We start from the raw sequence: 19,837 nt of genomic DNA, 5'->3' as shown, positions 1-19,837 counted from the left end.
CCTGTTAGTTTGACTCGGCCTTCATTGCTCCACAGTTGCCCATGTGGAAAAGAAGTGGGTAACTCTTAGGGACTGTCTCCCAAGAGTGCACTGCCTTGGAGAGGAGCTACTGCTCTGTCTGAGTTGCTTTTGCTCTTCCTCAGCTGAGCAAAATCAGGAAGTCAGGTGACTGGAGCAGAGGGCTCTGAATCCTTTATGGAATAGGTGAGTAGCCTTCTATTGAGTGGAACCACAGAATATGACAAGATGCAGAAGACAGAGTTAGGTAGGGTCACCTCTGCAGAAGTACTGTCTTTCCACTTCTGTATTTGACCTTGCCTTGGCTCAAGTAATCCCCCCCATGGAGGACCGAAGAGGGTAAGGTGGATTCTCACAGGACATGGCCTAGGAGAGACAGGGGACACCTAGGGACTCAAGTACCACTTGATCTTCTACCACAGGCAGGGCTTCTCCCTTCAGAATAAAGTCCCCTCTGTGCCCCTTCCTCGTTCCTTCTTGGCTCATGGCTATGGGATGCTTATCACTGCTTTCCAGCTGTGGGGATGGAGGAAATTGGCTTAGCAGGATATCAAAAGGAGGGAGAGGGAGGGAGAGAGAGAGAGAGAGAGAGAGAGAGAGAGAGAGAGAGAGAGAGAGAGAGAGAGAGAGAGAGAGAGAGAGAGAGGTGGGCTGGCTTCAAGAATCAGTTTGCTAACCATTATGCTCCCATCTCCCACAGTCTGCTTGGTCTTCTCCAGCCCTGACTCTGCCTGAGCATTTCTAGCAACATTTGGCTTCCAGGACCTGTTCAGCAGCTCTGACCCTCTCAGCGGACCCTAATTCCCTGGCTTTTTGTTTGATGGGGAGAAATTCCAGTCACCAGCTGTGAGTAAAATCAGCAACTCAGGGTTAACCTAAACCAGGCTTCACAGAGAGTCAGTCTTCAGCTCGCCTCTCCCACCTCCATGGCCAACACACTTTCCACAGTGTGTTTGAGGGTTTCCACACCCTCAAAGACAACACCTCCCATTACTGCTTTACTGCCTCAAGTAGGGTGTCCTGCTGCACACTCCCAGTCTCCTCCCACTGTCATCCCAGGTACTTGGTCGGTGCTTCAACCATGGAGATGAAAAAGAGAGCAGCTTCCAGAAGCTGACTTCTTAGCTCTGTTCCTAAGCCTTCCTTCCCTTCTCTCGCTGGCTTTCTGCCTCTTGCCTTTCCTGGTTCTGGACCCCATGAGAACACAATCGCTGAGACACTGCTCTGACACATTGGTGAAATTTTGGGAAAGGTTCATGGAAAATGGAAAATGGAAATAATAAATGCAACACTTCCTAGAAATGCTAAAGACACAACTTCATACATCTCTGTAAAAATGGGTTAGAAACACAGTCAGTGGGAATGAGAATAAAGACTTAGAAAGCTTAGCAAATATATGTGCTGGCTCATTGCAGAGTCATCTTTTTCTAGTCTGTCTCTTCTTAGGCCCTGCTGCCATAGGTCCCTGTCATGCCTCTGTCCCTTCCCACCTCTCTCTTCCTGTCTCTTCTTCCCTGTCTGGTGTCTCCCTCTCTCACGTGCTTTCTCCCTATATCACAGACCAGAGTTCCTTAGCTTGTGTAGGCTAACCCAAGTGGCTTTTCACTTCAATTGTTGCAAAAATGTCTTTCTGGCTCCCTCAGCCCTTACTTTTGAAGTTCAACATCTTTTTCTTTCAAAATCAACATCATATGATTTGTCTTAGCTGCCTCAAGAGTGGCCCACTCTGTGTCCCCCTAACCTAACAGGTGCCTCAGATCCAATGACTTGATCATGGGAACACAAAGCCATGGGCGTAGGAAAGGCCAAGAGAAATAGACATGACATGGGGACCTCATCCTTAGTGGATGGATTGGACTATTTCCTCTGTATTTCAGAGCATTCCTGTCAAACAGATGTGAAAATCCATTTGTCTCTGGATCTCTTTGCAGGATGGGGTGGGGTAGGGGGAATTTTCCTGTCAGACCATAACAATCAGTGGCCCCCGAGTAAGTTGTCACTTTAGAGAGTGATATGTGAGACGTCTCCCAGTAAACATTCTCAATGCTAGTTCTTTTGACCAGAAGAAATGAGTAGGCAGGCTCCTGCCCACCCCCAGCAACCACATCCATTATTAGAGGCTAGCATGGCTCTGCCTACACCTGCCTGGACGCATCCCGTTCTCCGGCTCTGCAAGGAAGCTTCCTCTTCCTTGACCTCACTGCTAAAAGGCCCTATTTGGACGGTTAGTCACTCCACCCGGCCCCTCATGGCTCTGCTCAACCTCTGGGCTGCCAGCCGTGGCACACACCAACATCCTTACTCTTCAGCTCCATCTTTCCCTCTCATTCCCTAATGGGACTTAGCCTCTGAAACTCTAACAAGCCCAGGGAGAGACAAAAAAAGGCAACTGTAACGGCCTGTTTTCCTGACTCTCTCTTTTAACATCTCCACTCAGTTCCTATTTTTTTTTTTATCCAAACCACAGGACACAAGTAGACCCTGCACTGCCTCTCCCAGAGGACTGATAATAGCTAGCACTTACTGAGTGACAGCTAAGTGCCAAGCACGGGTTTTCGCCAGGGCTTCTGGAAAACCCAGCTCTCAGCTCCTATTGTAACCAATCCTTCCTTTCTAATACCTTCCACCACTCCCTTCTTTGTCTCTTCTCTCCCTTCATCTCTAGTTCCATCTTCTAAAAGTAAAGGTGTGGTACCCCACAGCTACTCTTTCAAAGGCCTCATCTTTTTGGCTAGACCTTTCAGAGACCTGAGACAATCCATTTCTGTCCAATTATGTCATGATCCATGTCTCTTCTTTCCTCATGAAAAGAGGCCATGTACCCCAAGTACACTACCCTACATGGCTTCAATTTGGTATTAGTATCACCCTAGTGTTCAAACTCGCAGGTGTGAAGCCTTCATGTCTCCCTCCAGCCCCAGACCTATCAGACCCCAAGAAGGAGTAATGAACATCTTCAATTCCAGCCTGGTGAGGGCTGTTAAATCTTCTGTTGCCACTCACACAGGTCACCAGCCATCTACATCTTCATTTGGCCTACCAATACATTAGCACTGCAACAGCCTCTCTGTGAGGTAGCTCATTCAATACGACATCCTGTAATCTCTTAAGAGAGTTCATTTGTACTTTTAAGCTATGATGTGTTCCTTTTGGGGGAGATTAAAGTACCCTCCACCCTTTACTAAAGGTACTGGATTTTGACTTTTAGAAAGGAAAAAAAATTAAACAAAAAACAAAAACAAAACAAAACAAAAACCCTGCTGCAGTGATTCTCCCCCCCCCTCCCCAAAAGACCCCGTTACTCTAAAGTCTCACGATGAGAGCAACAGTCTGTAACTGCCACGGGGGTTGGGGGGGGTGGGGGGGGGAGGGAGGGAGGTTGGGAGGGCTTCTAAGAGTCTTCATTCATTCATTGGGCTAGTCATACGTCAATCACTTCAGATGGGCCAATGAGAACAGCAGCATCCTTGCCAGAAATAGAAGGTTGGGACCACCAAGCCAGTGTTTTGGAGCAGTTGTTTCCACAGTTGGGACTTGTTTGGCTTGCCCAGGAGGATGGGAATAGTAAAATCAGCTTAGGGACTTGATGCGGGGTAGGGTGGGGGAAAGCATCATATACTATAATAATATTAGGAGGGATAGTCCGACTAGATTCTAACCGTACCCCTCACAATGGTCCCCTTGATGTGTGACCCTCCTGGTGTCTTTAAGCCTTTTCTTCAACCTGTAGTCTAAATGCTTTTTCCAACGATGAGGCTCGCTTCCCAAAACTTCTCAACCCCATTGTTCGGTTATTTTGGAAGACATGACTCAAACAGAGCACCCCTCTTAACCACAGGCTAGCTGATTGCCACTGTAACATGAGGCTTCCTGGAGAAACCATACTGGGATGCAGGGTCAAGAGGATGCTGATGGGGAGCAAAGGAGGGAGGTCTTCTACCCTAGTGTCGTGCCAGAGAATGGGGGGTCACTCGCCAAAAGGGACTCTTAAATATGAACTCAAAAGGCGGAGGGAACATTTGGTCCGAGCTTAGATTAAGAAACTAAAACTGAATGCATAGAGACTGGAAACGCTGTACAGTTGTTCTCAGTCAAAGTCAGGATGGGGGAAGAGGTGTTTTGGTTTTAGTTTGTCTATGTTTTTTTGTTTCAGAGCCGATCTTATTCCATAGCACTGTAGAACTTGCTGTGTAGTAAGTAGCATGCTTCTCTCAATTTTACAGAGTGCCACTTGCCCCTGCACCCCCTCCCGTCCCCCGCCCCCGCCCCCAGGGCATCAGCTGTGGTGTGTCTAGTGAGTCCTAACCTTCAAGCACCTCTTAACTCTTTCTACCGCCTGTCCAGAAGTTTCCTGGCCTCAAATCATGGTCAGCTCTCACTGCCCCATCCCCTGTCTCCAGTTCACGCACTGTATCCTGTGTCTTTCTCTGTGGCTAGACTCTTCTCTTGGGGGAGGGGAGTCTTGTATATCGATGTGTGCTCACGCACATAGAGGCTAAAGATTAATCTAGGTGTATTCATTCATCGTCTCATTGCCTTTTTGTTAGGTTTTTGTTTTGAGACAGGGGCTCTCAGTGAACCTAGAGCTCACAGATCAGGTGAGAATGGCTGGCCATCAAACCTCGGAGATCTTTTCTCTTTCCCAGTGACGGGGTAACTCTTGTTTATCTTTGTTTTTAAACAACGTTATCCTTTGCAGATTTTACACATGTGTATTGGGTAATACCTACCTCTACTTGCTCCTGTCAACAAACCCCCAGGACCTCCAACGTATTTTATTCCCGAATTCATGGTTTCTATTTAGAAATAATCCACTGATTCCAATTACTCGTGGGATTGAGCTATACAATGAGGTTTTGGCTACCTACCAGCAGCCACATCCCTAAAGAAAAGTGACTTGTTTGGCTATTGTCCCCCTATTAGCTACTTAGAAATTCAACAATAAAAAATACAAATTTCAAATTTTACAGAATGTTGGCCAAAGATACACATAAAAAAATATAGACAAAGAAAAAGATTATAAAATAAGAAATGAAAACATAAAACTTTTAACCCAAGAAGTAAAAACAAAACCCCTTTAGTCCCTGACGATCAAGCAAGATCAATAAACAATGTAGCAGGTAGTACTAACAAACCTTACTGGGGAACAAAGCTTACATACACACAGACATAAGAGAAGGCAGGTGGAAGGGCTTATGGGGGGGTGGAGAAAGAGGAAGAGCTGGAGGTGGGTATGATCAAGGGATATTGTGTGTATGTGTGAAACTATCGAAGTATAAAAGAATTAACTCCTTCAATTATGTTCAAGGTCATGTTTCTCTGACTGCATTTACAGTTTTATATATATATATATATATATATATATATATACATACAGTATATTCTAGTCACCGTTTCCCCTCCCTCTCCCTCTCCCTCTCCTAGATCATCCTCACCTTCTCACTCATTTAACCACATGCCTCCTTTCTCTCTTTAGAAAATGAACAGGATGATGATAAAAAAAAAGAATAAAACAAAGCAAGTAGAGAAAAGGGTGCACCAAGCACACACATATACACATGTGCACAAAAACCATTAAAAAATCAAAATTAGAAGTCCTATTAAGAGACGGGCAGTGGTGGCACACGCCTTTAATCCCAGCACTTAGGAGGCAGAGGCAGGCGGATTTCTGAGTTTGAGGCCAGCCTGGTCTACAGACTGAGTTCCAGGACAGCCAGTGCTTCACAGAGAAACCCTGTCTTGAGAAAGAAAAAAGAAAAAAAAAAAGAAGACCTAATAAACAAGAGACAATGTTTAAATAACTGCTCAGTGTTGTGACACCCACCATCTCTGAAAAATACCAGAGTTTATTTTTGTGTTGGCCATCTACTGCTGGGAATGGTTTGTGTCCCCACTGAAACTCCACTAGAGAAAGCTACTTTTTCCTCTGTTAGTGGTTTTTAAGTGGTTTTAGATTTTCTGGGTTAGGGATGGGGGTTCAGGTCCAATTCTCCTGTCAGTTCTTGAATCCCATCTGACATGGACCTGTGTAAGCTGTCCTGCTGGGTCTGTAAGGCCTTGTCTCTTTGTCTTCTGTCCCATCTGGCTCTCAAGACTTTTTCCACCACCTCTTTCCCATACTTCAGCCCTTGGGGAAGGATTTGATGAAGACATCCCATTTAAGACAGAGGGTCCCACTCTCTTCACTCTGTCCAGTTGTATTAGTTCCCATCCCCTGCAGGAGGAAACTTCTCTAATGCTGGCTAAGCAAGACACCAATCTATGGTACAGTAGGATGTCATTAAGAATCATTTTATTGCTGTGTACCTTTAGCAGAACAATAGTTCTGGTTTTCCCCTAGGTCCATGGCCTGTCTAGTCTCCAGTTCTTGGCCACCCAAACAGTGTCAGGGATGGGTTCCATCTCCTGGAGTAACCTTAGGTCTAAGCAGAGAGTGGTTGGTTGTTCCCACAACATCTGTGCCACAATTGTGCCAGTATCATACCGAAAGGTCACCATTGTAGATCAAAGTGTATGAACCTGGGTTAATGTTCTGGTTAGCATTCAGCATACCTTCTAGTACCATAAACCCTAGTCAGTGGGGCTGAAGGCTCGAGTTAGGCATTTGACTTCTCTGTGTTCATTGAGATGGGTAGGTGTTGGCATCAGCAATAGGGCCTTACCATAGGGCTGTGGAGAGCAGGCAATCACCTGGGAGTTTCCATGGGGTACCTTTGGCCAACAACTCAATTGGATGTCACCCATTCTGGCCATTTTACTTGAAGTCGAGAGATCTAGTTAGGTTTCCCTCATTATTTGGTGAATCCACTTAGATTCTTTCATATATGCATATATTTTAAGGAGCTTCTATAGTAGGTTTCCATATGACCCCTCAGGTGGATTTAGTGTTCGCTATCCCTCCCTGTATTCCTTCACCCACCCATCTCTCCCCCACCCCTTGTGTGAAGTAGATGAAGTCCCACCTTCCTGAGGAAATGCCTCACTGATTTCCTCAGTAGCCATACACGTCTGCATCGTGTACATCCCACCAGCGATTGAGGATTTCCCTTAGTCCACATCCAGCCTGAGTTGTCATTTGTTTTATTGATCTTGGCCGTCCTATTACTGGCAGTTTTGATTTGCATTTCCTTAATAACAGTGCTGAGCACTTTTAAGAGTTTTTCTCAGCAATTTGTGTTTCATCTTTTGAGAACTCTCTAACTCCACACCCCACTCTTTAATTGGGTTATATGTTTTCTTGGTGTCCAGTTTTTTAGTTCTTTATGTGTTTCAGATATTAGCCCTCTATCAGACACATCATCGATAAAGGTTTTTTTCCCATTTTATAGGCTGTCAATTTGTCCAAATAACAGTTTTCCTTTGCCATACTGAAGCTTTGCAGTTTCATGGACATTTATTAACTGATCTTAATACCTGTCCTACCAGCATTCTGCCCAGAAAGTCTTTTCCTGCGTCAATTCAAGGCTATTCCCTACTTTCTATCAGATTCAGGATATCAGGCCTCCTGTTGAGGTCTTTTGAACCATTTGAAGTTGAGTTTGTGCAGGGTGATAAGTATGGTTCTATCTGGATTCTTCTACATGCAGATATCGAGGTTGATCAGCACAATTTGTTGAAGATTATTTTTTCCCATGTATATTTCCGACTTTGTCAAAAATCAAGTAAGTGTCCATAGGTGTGTGGACTTATGTCTGGATCTTCAATTCCATTGATCAATGTGTCTGTTTTTATGCTTAAAAATAAAATAAAAAGTGCTGTTTTTATTACTACAGCTCTGTAGCACAATTTGAGGTCAGGGATGCTGATATCTCCAGCAGTTTTTATGATTCATGATTGTTTTAGCTCTCATGATTGTTGTGTATGTGTGTATTTTGTGTTTTTCTATATGAAGCTGAAAACTTTCAAGATTGTGAATTGTGTGAACTTTTTAAGTGATTTCACTGAATCTGTAGATTACTTTTGATAGGGTGACCATTGTCACTATATTCTACCGATCTATGACCAAGGGACATCCTTCTGTCTTCTGATATGATCTTCAATTTCTTCAGTGTCTTGAAGTTTTTATTATACAAGTCTTTCACTTGCTTTGTTAGAGCCATCACAGAATGGTTTTGAGGCTACTGCAAATGGTATTGTTTTCCTAATTTTTACTTTTCTCATTTGTATATAGGAGGGCTATTGATTTTTGTGTGTTAGTTTTTATTCCTGCTGCTTTGCTGAAGGGGTTTATTAGCTGTAGGCTTTCCCTGGTGGGATTTTTAGGGTCATTTTTTTTATATAAAATATGTCCAGATAATGATACTTTGACTTCTTTTCCTTTGTATCCTTTTGCTTTCCTTGAGTTGTCTTATTGCTCTAAGACTTCAAGTACTATATTGTATAATAGAGAATGCACATCCTTGTCTTGTTCATGACTTCAGTGGAAATGTTTTCAGTTTCTGTCTGTTTAGGTTGATGTTGATGATGGGCTTGCTGTAATCACCTTTATTAGAAAGAAATATGTATCTGTATCCCTAGTCTCTCCAAGACTTTTATCATGAAGCACAGTTGGATTTTGTCAAAGGCCTTTTCTGCACATCTAATGAAATGACCATGTGGATTTTGTCTTTCTGTTTATAAGGTGGATTACATTTGTTGATTTACATATGTTGAGCCATCCCTATATCTCTGGGATGAAGCCTACTTGATCATGGTGAATGGTTTTTTGTGTGTGTGTTCTAAATTCAGTTTGCAAGTGCTTTATTGAGAACTTTTTTTTTTCTTTTTTTCTTTTTTTTTTTTGGTTTTTCAAGACAGGGTTTCTCTGGGTAGCCCTGGCTGTCCTGGAACTTGCTCTATAGACCAGGCTGGCCTCGAACTCAGAAATCAGCCTGCCTCTGCCTCCCAAGTGCTGGGATTAAAGTTGTGCGCCACCACATCTGTGTTCATAAAGGAAGTTGGTCTGTTTTTTATTTTTGTGTTGGATCTTTATATGGTTAGAATATCAGGATAATTGTGGTCCCATGGAAAAAAAAAAACAGGCAATGTTCCTCCTGTTTCTATTTTGTGCCACAATTTGAGTAGTATTGGCATTCCTTTTTGAAGATCTGTTAGAAACCTGTGCTGAATCCATCTGGCCTTGGGCTTTATTTGGTTAGGAAACTTTCAATTACTACTACTACTATTTTACTAGGTGCTGTGAGTCTCTTTAAATTGCATATCTGATCTTGATTTAACTTTTCTAAGTCATATATATCAAGAAATTAATCCATTTCTGTCGTATTTTCTAGTTTAGTGAAATACAGAGCTTCAAAGCATGGCCTCATGATTCCCTAGGTTCTTGTCTGCTGTGACACCCTCCATTTCATCTCTAATTGTATTAATTTGCATATTCTGTCTTTTAATTTGGCTAAGGGTTTATCAACCTTATTTTCTCAAAGAACCAACTCCATTTCACTGATTCTTTATATTTTTGTTACTGTTTTGTTTCTTACAATCTACTCCTTTCAGATGTTATTTTTGTTGTTGTTCTAGAGCTTTTTGGTGTGCTGTTGAATTGCTAATATGAGATCCCTCCAATTTTTTAAAAGATTTATTATTATAGATAAGTACACTGTAGCTGTCTTCAGACACCCCAGATGAGGGCATCAGATCTCATTACGATGGGTGGTTGTGAGCCACCATTACAGGTGGTTGCTGGGAATTGAACTCAGGACTCCAATTTTTAAAGTCGGCATTTAGTGCTATGAACTTTCCTCTCACCATCTCCTTTACTATGTCCCATGGGTTTGGGAATGTTGTGTTTCCATTTGCATTCAGCTCTAAAAAGTTTTTCAGTAGCCTTAATTTCAGTCTTGACCCATTTTCATGTAGTGAATTTTAAGTAGTGAATACATTAGTTTGAAAGTATTCTGTTGTTGATATCCTATTTTAATCAGATAGGATGCAGGTTATTTTGATTTTCTTGTATCTGTTGAGTCTAGCTTTATGTCCAAGTATGTGGTTGGTTTGAGAAAACAAGCCATGGGCTTCTTAAAAGCTATAGTCTTTTGTGTTTGGGTGAGATGTTTTGTAAATATATGCTATGTCCATTTGATGTGAGACATTTGACTCCAACATTTCTATGTGTAGGGATAATCTCTTGTGCACTGTACTCAGTAAAGAGCTGAATTGCTATAGCAAGGCAGGAGAAACTAGGCGGGATATCTGACAGAGAGAGGGGAACTTTGGGAAAGAGTCAGGCATGGGGGATGCACTACCCAGACTCAGAGGAAGTCAGACTTAGTTATGAAACTGAGGAGAGGTTTCCAGCTATGTGACAGAACTCAGATTACTATAAACTTGATAGAGTTACAAGCTAATTGGAGAATAAGCCCAGGATATTAATTCATAAATAAGCCTTGGTGTTATTGTTCGGGAGCTGGGGCAGACATAGAAAAGTCCAAATGGTTACAGCTATGTTTAGTTTTTGTTTGGATGACCTGTATATTGGCAAGACTAGGGAAGTCGCCCATTTATCACTGTGTGAGGGTTAATATATGATTTTAGCTGGGGTGGTGTTTCTTTTATGAACCTGGATGCCCTAATATTTCGTGGGTAAATGTTTAGAATTGCAATATCCTACTGGTGGCTATTCTCTTTGATGAGTATGTCCTTCCCTATCTCTTCTGATTAGTTTTGGCTTGAAATCTATTTTGTCAGATTTTACAATGGTTGCACTAGTTTGCTTTCTGGGTCCATTTGCTTGGAATATTGTTTTCCATTCTTTTATCCAGAGGTGATGTCTATCCTGGACCTTCAAGTGTGTTTCTTGATGCAGGAAAAAGATGGATTTTTTTTTCACTGTTAGTGTGTATCTTTTTATTTGGTTAGTATCTCTTCTTTGTGGAGCTGGGACCACTGACATCAGTGAGTGTGTCTATTGGTCCCCATCACTTGTTGCGGAGTGGGTCCCCCACCCTGCTCTTCCAGTTCGCTGGTATGAGGTTACTTATCCCTTGTGTTTTCTTGCAGGTAGTTAATCTTTTCAGAATCAAGTTTTTATTCTATCATCTTCTGTAGAGATGGATTTGTGGGTAAATAGTGCTTAACTTAGTTTTTATCATGAAATGTTTCTCTTTCTCCATCTATTGTGATCTACAGTTATAGTTATTCTGGTTATAAATTTCAGGCTGGCATACATACATCGTCTAGAGTCTGTTGAAAATCTGTTCAGGCCTTTCTGGACTTTGGAGTCTCCATTGAGAAGTCCGGTGTTATTCTAATAGGTCTGCCTTTACATATTACTTTGTCTTTTTCCCTTGCAGCTTTAAAAATATTCTTTCCTTTTCTGTACATTTAGTATCTTGATTATTGTATGTCTGTCATGAGGAATTTCTTTTCTGATCTTGTTTGGTGTTCTGTGAGTTTCTTGAACCATGATAGGCTCCTCCTTCTCTAGGTTGAGGAATTTTCTTCTATGATTTTGTTGAAAATGTTTTCTATGCCTTTGATCTGAGTTTCTTCTCCTTTATTTCTATTATTCGTAGACTTTGTCTTCTTATATTGGCCCAGATTTCCTGGATGTTTTGTGCCTACAATTTTTTTTAACATTCCCTCTACCATTTCTTCTATCTTGTCTTCAACACCTGGGAGTGTCTCTTCCATGTCTTCCATGTCTTCCATGTCTTCCATGTCTTCCATGTCTTCCATGTCTTCCATGTCTTGTTGGTGAGGGTCACTGCTGATGGTTTCGTTTTACTTCCTAAATATTTTTTTATTTCAGTCTTAGTTTTTCTTAGTGATTCTATTTCTTAGTCTAATCAAATTTTCATGTCATTGTTTTCATTATTTCACCATTTCATCTAACTGTCTTGTTTTCACAGACTTAAGGGGTTCATTCTTATTTTTTCTTAGGTCCTTGAACATATACATAATAGCTATTTTGAAGCCCTTGTCTTGTGCTTCAGTTATATTGCATTTCTCAGGGCCTACTGTAGTATTGTTGCTGGGTGCTGGTGGAGGGATACTGTCCTGTTCACATTTGCGTCATTGCACCGGTGTCTAGGCATCTGGACTAGGGATAATTGAGGTGATTCTAGGTGCTGACACCTGGTCTTGTCTTTGTTGAGTGGGTATCCTATTCTTTGTTTACCACTGGCGCCTCGTTGGGTCTTAGGAGATTGTGATGGCTGTGGGTTGCCTGACAGGAAACACTTATGCAGCTTGGAGGATGGCAGAGAGGAATTGAGGTGGCCTAGGAGAGAACTTCCCGAAGAGCTAAGGGGATCCTGTCCACATCTGGAGCGAAGGTACACTGTGAGTTGGAGCTGTGGTGAGAAGAGAGGATCCTACCAATAGGTTACAGTAAAGCAAAGAGTTATCTGGAGAGACAGGCATGTTGGCGCTGGCTCATCCCTGAGTCTGAAGCAAGAGTGGGAGGAGTCTCCAGTGAATGAAGTGAATGAAGTTAAAGTGGGAAGAGGGTCATTCATAAGCAACCTGTCCCTAGGCTGAGGGTGAGAATGAAGAGCTTGTTCTGGTGGACAGGAAGGAGTGTGTGAGTCTCCTACTTGAGTCACTGCCAGATGCCAGGTTCCCAGGTAGAAAGTGTCTCCAGGTCCTGGGGGCTGACATGAAGGACTGGGGATGGGTGAGGGGATGCTGAGGGATGCTGAGAAGCTTCACTGGAAGGAGAAAAGCGGGTTCTACTCCAAGGTTTGGCAGAATCCTCTGTGAGTGGAGGTAGGATGGGAAGACTGGCCCCTGCAAAAGGATGCTGCAGGGCTGGAGATGAGACTAAAGTGGTTGTAATGGGGACAAGAATGAGAGAATCATCTTAGTCCCAGCTCAGTGTGGCCACTAGGGGTCCAAAGTAGTGTTTCTAGGTATAGGCAGCCACTCCAGCTAGTACACACAACCTATACACACACATGTACACATACACACACACATACATACACACACATACATACACATATACACATACACTCATAACACACACTCACACACACACACTCTCATACATACACACACATGTATGTACACATACACACACATACACACACACATACATACACACACATACATACACATATACACTCATACACACACACACATACAGAAAAACATATATACACATATACACACACATACACATACAGACACAGACACAGACACAGTCACACACACTATATTATGGGCCAGTCAACTGGCTCAGTGTGTAAAGGCCACTACACCTCATATTCTGAGTTTGTTTGATGTCGTGCACACATCAGGTGGAAGCAGAGAATGAGCTCCTGCAGGTTGTCCTGCCCTCCTCTCAGGCACCATGACAGGAGCACACACATTAAACAAAAATAGAATATAAAAATGTATGGCTTTCTTTTTAATTTTATGTATATATGCATACATACATATATAGAGAAAATTCATGTGTCTAAAATGCTACCTTGCTTTAAAATGTACCATCAAATCTCCTCCCCACTCCTCCACTGCTCTACCGAATCTTTTCTTGCACTACAATGAGCATGGCCCTGAGAGGTTTGTATGCCTCCGTTGCTGGTTACTATGGCTACCACAGTGCAATGCCTAAAGAAAGCAGCTTCATAGGAAAAGGCTTGTTTGGCTCACAGCTTTGGAGGCTCAAAGATCACACTTGAGTGGGCAGCACTCTGGGGCCACCCTCTGGAGACGGTGTGGTGGCAGGGGTCACAGCGGCAGCAACTCTCCTGAGAAAGTAATGGAAAGCAGAGAGCAGGGTGGGGCCTGGCTTGCTCTTTCTGTAGCAGCCCTCTGCTGAGAACCAGCCTGGGGTCCTCACCAAGCCCCTCCATCCCTGTAATCTCACTAAAAGGACTCTATGCCTGCCTGATGATTGTAACCTAGAAACCAGTTGTCTTGTGCACTGTTGCCTAAAACTCCACCCGGTGATAATTAAATGAATCAGGCACCCCCTGACACATTTTCACAATGCTTTGTCTGCCAAAAAAAGTTTGTGTATTTTGCATAGGAGGTGAAGGTTGAGATCAGATGAATAGAGGGAGTCGGAATGAAAACTAATTCCAAACCATTTTCACTTAGAAACCCTCCTGGTGCAGACAGCAAAAGGCCTGTTTCAAGTGAGGGATGGCTAGTTCAAGGACAGGAGGGTGACATCACAAGGACCAATCTGTAAGCCAGAAGACTCAGAAGACTAAAAAGGCAAAATTAGGTGTGGAGTGGAAAGGGAGGGGGAAGCCCAGGAGTGTTTGCAATTCTGGATCTTAAGGCCATTTAAATTTTAAAGTTACTGGGGGCGGGAGACAGCGTGTATGCCATAACTGCATGGGCAGAAGTCAGAATAAACCTGGAAGGAGTTTATTCGTTCCTCCTACCATGTGGGTTCCGGACATCCAACTCAGGATGTGAAACTTGCGGGATGAGCAAGCAACTCGCTGAGTCATATCTCTGGTCCTTAGGGCCATTTTCTAACTCAACGAGCAACACATACTTTTTTATTCATTCTACAAATAGAAGTTAAACACCCCCTTCGGGGTATAGGTAATTCAGGACAAGCCTGGCTTGGCAGTCTTCTCGCTGGTTGGTGCCTAGTGTGTGTTCTAGGTGGGTCAGGGCTCATCCAGGCTGACAGTCTCTCACCGTCCTTGTCCTCTCCCTTGTCTAGGTAGCAGGGGTTACCTGCTCAGAGCAGAGACAGATGGGAAATTTCTGTCATCATTAAGGTTTTATTGACCAGCGCGGCTGAAATTTCCCAGAGAGAGGAATTCATCTCGCTACCGACTGAGAGCAGACATCCTGCTGGGAGTAGTTACATAAATTCTGTTGCTCAAATTAATTAGGATTGTGATTCATTTGTTTAATGAAGAATCTGATGGCGAGAGGCAAGGCAGCCTAGCCTTGCCGAGTTCAGCCAATCCCGGGTGATAGTGCGGCAGATGGGGTGGGACCAGGCCTGGAGCTGGCTGCCGATGGGCAGAGACAACCAACCAGAATGCAGAGCTGAAGCCAGTGGGAGCCGCTGCTGTCCCCTCCAAAGCTGGTGGCTGGAGAGACGCAGATTCCCAGCTTAAAGCTTTCCCAGCTTCGCCGCCGCCCAGAGGCTTCCGGCCTCCTGCTTCCTCTGTGCGGAACAACTGCGAACAGCTGAAACACACGCCTCATTAGCACCGACCGTCCACCCATTTCCTCATGCCACCCCCAAACGCCAGACTTTATGCTTCTTGGAACACAAAGTAGGGACAGGTAGAGCACCGGCCTGTCCCACCTGCTTCGAAAAGACCCCTCCCCTCTACCCAGACTTCCCTGCCTGCGAGTGGAAGGGCAGCCCCATTCCACAGTCGCCTCTGGAAGCACCTTCCCCAGGTTCTGTGATCCTGGCTCTCAGCCGCAGTTGTAGAGGTAAGAGGCAGGTAGGCGGCCGGAGAAAGGTAGCCCCGGGTGAGGCTGGAGAGAAGCAGGAACTGCACAACTCCAGGAGACGGTGACTGATTGATCGACTATGTAGGTAACACTCTTTGGGATAAGATTTAAAAGATGCTCCCTAGCATCCCTAGAGAAAAAGGTCAAGTCAGATGTTTTGAGTGAGTCTGAGGGATTTGTTGAAGTGGATGCTGGAGAAGAAGAGAAGTCAGGTAAGCTTGGGACTTTTATTTATTGATGCCACGTCTGCAGGAGTCCTTCCTGGGAGCCATGTTTTCTTTCTAGATGCCCCCACTTCTTATTTGGACTGGACCTGGAAAGCCACAGGTCAGACCCAGCAGGACTTTTAATGAATCAGAACGAACTATTACACGGGCATGTGTCCTGATATCTTCCCCCACACTACCTAGATGCCTCTCCTGGATCAGTTACAGCTCACTTAAAAAGAAGCAGAGTCCACAAATGGAATGAACTGTGACGCAAATGTTTGCCTGCTAGACCTTGGATTCCCTGTCCTCAAAAGGTGCCTGCGGTCATCTGACTCCATTCAGTGGCCAAGGGAAATCTTAAGCATGAATGTATCTTGTCACTGTTCTTTAACTCTCTGAAAGATTTCCCAACACAGAAGTTAAAACAGTAAAGCCATCCAGCCTAAGGTGAGGTGATCTGACACATCTTCCTCTAGTTAATACGGCCCCTTCTACAGCCCTCTTGCTGGTTGCCCTCTGCCTGACCCACTGTTTCTCCCTGAGGCACCCCATAACTCCACAAAGTGTTCCCACCCCTTGGGAGGCCCTGGCTGCTCTCCTTCCCTGGGTTGTGTTTGGGGTGTGGCTATATTACAGAGGCCCGAGTGTTGGTGACAGTGTTGAACTGGTGGGACTTTAAAGAAATGAGCCTTACTGGAAGGTCATCTGGTTCCCTGGGGATGAGGTAGTTCTCAGGTAACCCTGAGGTGGTTCTGGTGAGAGGGTTGTTAGAAAAGAGCCTGGCTGCTGTCATTCCACCGGTCCTCTGATACCCTCATACATATTCTTACCAATGAGATGCCATCTATGAAGCCTTCACCAGAGTCAGCCTGATGCTGGCACCGGGCCCTTGAACCTCAGAACTGTGAGCTGCTCAAAAAGTTATCAAACACCAAGCATTTTGTTATAGTGGAATACATATCGATGGCTAGAGATGCAGAGATGAAAGACAGACTCCAACATTAAGGTTGGCTAAATAGCACTAAGCAGGCCTTCTGAGCAGGAGTGGCAGGATCAGATCTGAGATTATGAATTTTCATGGCGAATGGAGGCTAGAGATGGTTAGGAAACTGTTAGAATAGTCCTACAGTAAATGGTATTTTAGAAATAACAAAATACCTCAGAATTATAAAATAAGGGCTCTGCTTCTAAAATGTCACCTTGTGTCCTTCAGAAGGGACAAGCATTATCCTCACATGACTAAACATCTTTCTGCAGTGTGTGTATATGTATGCCTTGATACAAAACTAATGTTACCATCCTGACATCTAGAATGACCTGGGAAACAGGCCTCTGGACAAAGCCTTGTGACAGAAGTATCTTAGTTGAGTTCATTAAGATGGGAAGACCTGCCTACTGTGGGTGGCAACATTCCCTGGGTCCTAGGCTGTATAAAAAGGATGTGAGCTGAGTAGAATCATCCCGTTTCTTGACTGTTGGTGGAGTGTGTATGTGATTTCACCAGGAGAGACCTCTGTGAGCCAAAATGAACCTTTTAAATTGCTCTTAATCAGGAAGCCTGAGCAACAGGGAAGCAACCCTCTGTCTAGGATAGCCAGGTCTCAGAGCCTGAAAAGTGGCCAGTTCTTTGCAACTGCACACTCCACACCCTGAATGTGTAAAATGTCAGCACTGGAAGACACCTTCAGTTGCCCATTCACCAAGGTCTTGGCAGGAAACAGGACTCTGTTCTAATAGATCAACTGAAGATGCTCTAGTGAACTGTTTACAGAGAGCTGTGCAGGACTGAGGATGCCAAGGAGGGTACTAGGAAAGCTAGAGACTACTGAAACCGCCAAGGCCTACGGGAGTGTTGCTGGATCTAGAGAAGAAGGCTGGGGATGAGTGGGAAAGTGGTGGGCAGGCACCTGAGCCAAAACCAGAGGAGCAAAGAGCATCCCAGCCTCCTCCTCCTCCTCCTCCCCTCCTGCCCCCTACCAGTGCCTCTCATTGGCCAAACCACGCTGGAGCCAAGCAGTAGGGAGCCTCTTGATTATTCTACAAGGTCAGCTTTCTGATGCCCAGGGCAGGGAAGAGGAGGGGAGATCTCATCCTGCAAAAGGCAGAAAGCAAGCTCAGAGCAGAGGCAACTCGCTTTTGTGGGGCAAGTCAGGAGAAGGCCCATGTTCCCTCTTCCTTGGGTGACGCAGTCTGACCTGGAAGCAGCTTAGGCAGAGGGAAGCAGCAGATCAAGGACAGTGGAGAGCAGCACGGGGAAGATGGCATCCACAGGCCGCAAGAAGAGGGGGATGGATGCTTCTTCCCCATCTCTTCATAGTCTGCTTGATCACTGCTTCTGCCCCATTTCCCCAGGCATGGGGACAAAAACACAGACCTGAGGCTGACAGGGACAGTTCCCTGGGGCTGCTTACTGATCCCGCACAAGATGGTTTAATTGATGTCCTTATAATAAATGGTGCAGAAAAGCAACACGCCTTTAGTCTTCTGGGAGCCTCAAGGAAACAGGAGAGGGAAGTGGGAACCCCAGGACAGCAAGTGCAGTTAGAAAGGAGCTGAGACGGAGAAGCCATGGAGCCCTGGGTTCAGTCAAGTCTCAGCCTTTCTGAGCTGCTCGCTCTGTCCTTGTCAAAGCCTAAGAAGTGCCTGGACCATGCCTACATCTCCTCCCCACTCCACTGTGTTCCCACTGCAGTCTCTCCAGGCCCCAGGGCAACCCAGGCTTCATCCATGCTGCTCTCTCCTGTAATGCCCTCTGCTTCCCTGCAAGACCCCTCCTTCCATTGTTCTTAAGCTCCTTTGAGCCCCTTCCATCCCCTGACTGCCCTGGCATGATGGCTGCCTGGACCCCTTCTCTCCCTTTCCCTCTGACTTAGCTTGTAGTTACAAGGCAGGAACTGCATTTTCTCTTTCGCACCTAACAGGCCCCACTGTGATCAGGTGATGAGAGGAAGCAGCAGGGCGGAGAGTGGGGAAGCTCAGGTGGGCACAGCCAGGCACAGCAGGGGCCCCGATAAGAGGACAGCTCCTCTACAGCCCTGAGCTCCCTCCCAGCTAATTAGGATAGAGCATCCATCATGCACTTGTATCTTTAGCATGGGACACAGCCTCCCCAGGGCCTGGGCCCAGCTGGCTCTCTGCTCAGACTCATAAACTTGTAACTGACTCAGGAGCAGAGGACATAGGAGCCGTGCTGTGAAATCATAAAACGAGCATCAGGAAGAATCTTATCATTCGGAAAGAGTGAGGGCCCCGTGCTCCCAAAGACAAGGCACTCTGCAGCTTCCTCCGGGTATCTTGGCACGTTTATCTCAGAATCCAAGTGTCACATGATAAGAAACCCAGGCCACGGGAGAACTTATGTCTAGATACCTGGAGTGACACCATCAGCTGCCAACCACACCATGCAAAGACAGGACCATCTCGGACAGCCAGCCAACAAAGCCTTCAGATGACTCCAGGCCGAGCCACTGCCTGGCACAACCACACAACAGACACAGAACCGTCCAGCTAAGTTCAGCTAACCCGTGCAACTGTACAGGATAATAGTTTACACTGCTAGAAACTCCTTGCATATAGATACCACTTTAGAGAGGAGCAGCTGCAACCACAACAGCGAAGTGACTCACTGAAAGCCTTGGGACGCTGAGAGGTGGAGCCTGGGGTGTTTAGCTGCAGTCACCCCACCAGAACAGGTAGAGAAGTGAGCTTCCCAGAGGAGAAGAAGGGGAAAGGGAAAGAAAGATGAATTTCATTTAAAAATCCCAAATTAATTCCATTTATAAAAGAAACTGTTCTCCATGTGTACGGTTTTTGTTTTTAGTCTTCTAAATGGTATCTTGAAATTTACAGAGTTAATTGACCTTATTTCAGCCTTGGGTTGGTTATATCGTGTACACACACACACACACACACACACACACACACACACACCTTCAGGTAATTACCAAGAGCTTACCTGACACATTTTTTCAGGGAGACAATGGCCTTAAAGAGGAAGAGAAAGGCATTCCCTATGGAAGGGAACTCAAAGAAGGCCAAGTGGCAAGCTAATCCTCCAGAGAAATTCTCTGAATGACCCAACAAAACAGCATGCACCCACGATGGGGGTGGGGGAGTGTGGTCCAGTGCACCCAGCAGTGCAGGGAAAACCTAGATCAGAAGTGAGCCCATGCCCAGGGCAAAAGCATACGCCCTTTTCCGGTTCAGTGCCCAGTGTGCCGCTGAGCCACGCA

General features: G+C 45.0%; 1 long non-coding RNA gene across 16 annotated transcripts; it reads left to right on the top strand.

The window, feature by feature from the left end:
• Positions 1–3,462: 3,462 nt before the first annotated feature.
• On the top strand, positions 3,463–19,451 carry Gm13817. 16 transcript variants are annotated; one of them, XR_003953869.1, is made up of 6 exons: positions 3,513–3,611; positions 4,172–4,211; positions 4,566–4,616; positions 12,186–12,287; positions 14,059–14,148; positions 14,642–19,451. It is a non-coding gene; the product is annotated as a predicted gene 13817 (long non-coding RNA). The 16 variants fall into 16 exon arrangements; XR_003953868.1 differs by having other exon boundaries at positions 14,059–14,188; XR_003953870.1 differs by having other exon boundaries at positions 12,186–12,294; positions 14,059–14,188.
• Positions 19,452–19,837: the final 386 nt, after the last annotated feature.

The sequence above is a fragment of the Mus musculus genome, chromosome 2, assembly GCF_000001635.26.
Source record: "Mus musculus strain C57BL/6J chromosome 2, GRCm38.p6 C57BL/6J".
Classification (NCBI taxonomy): Eukaryota; Metazoa; Chordata; class Mammalia; order Rodentia; family Muridae; genus Mus; species Mus musculus.
The sequence above is the reverse complement of the archived record's forward strand: the minus strand, read 5'-3'. Positions and strand labels throughout refer to the sequence as shown.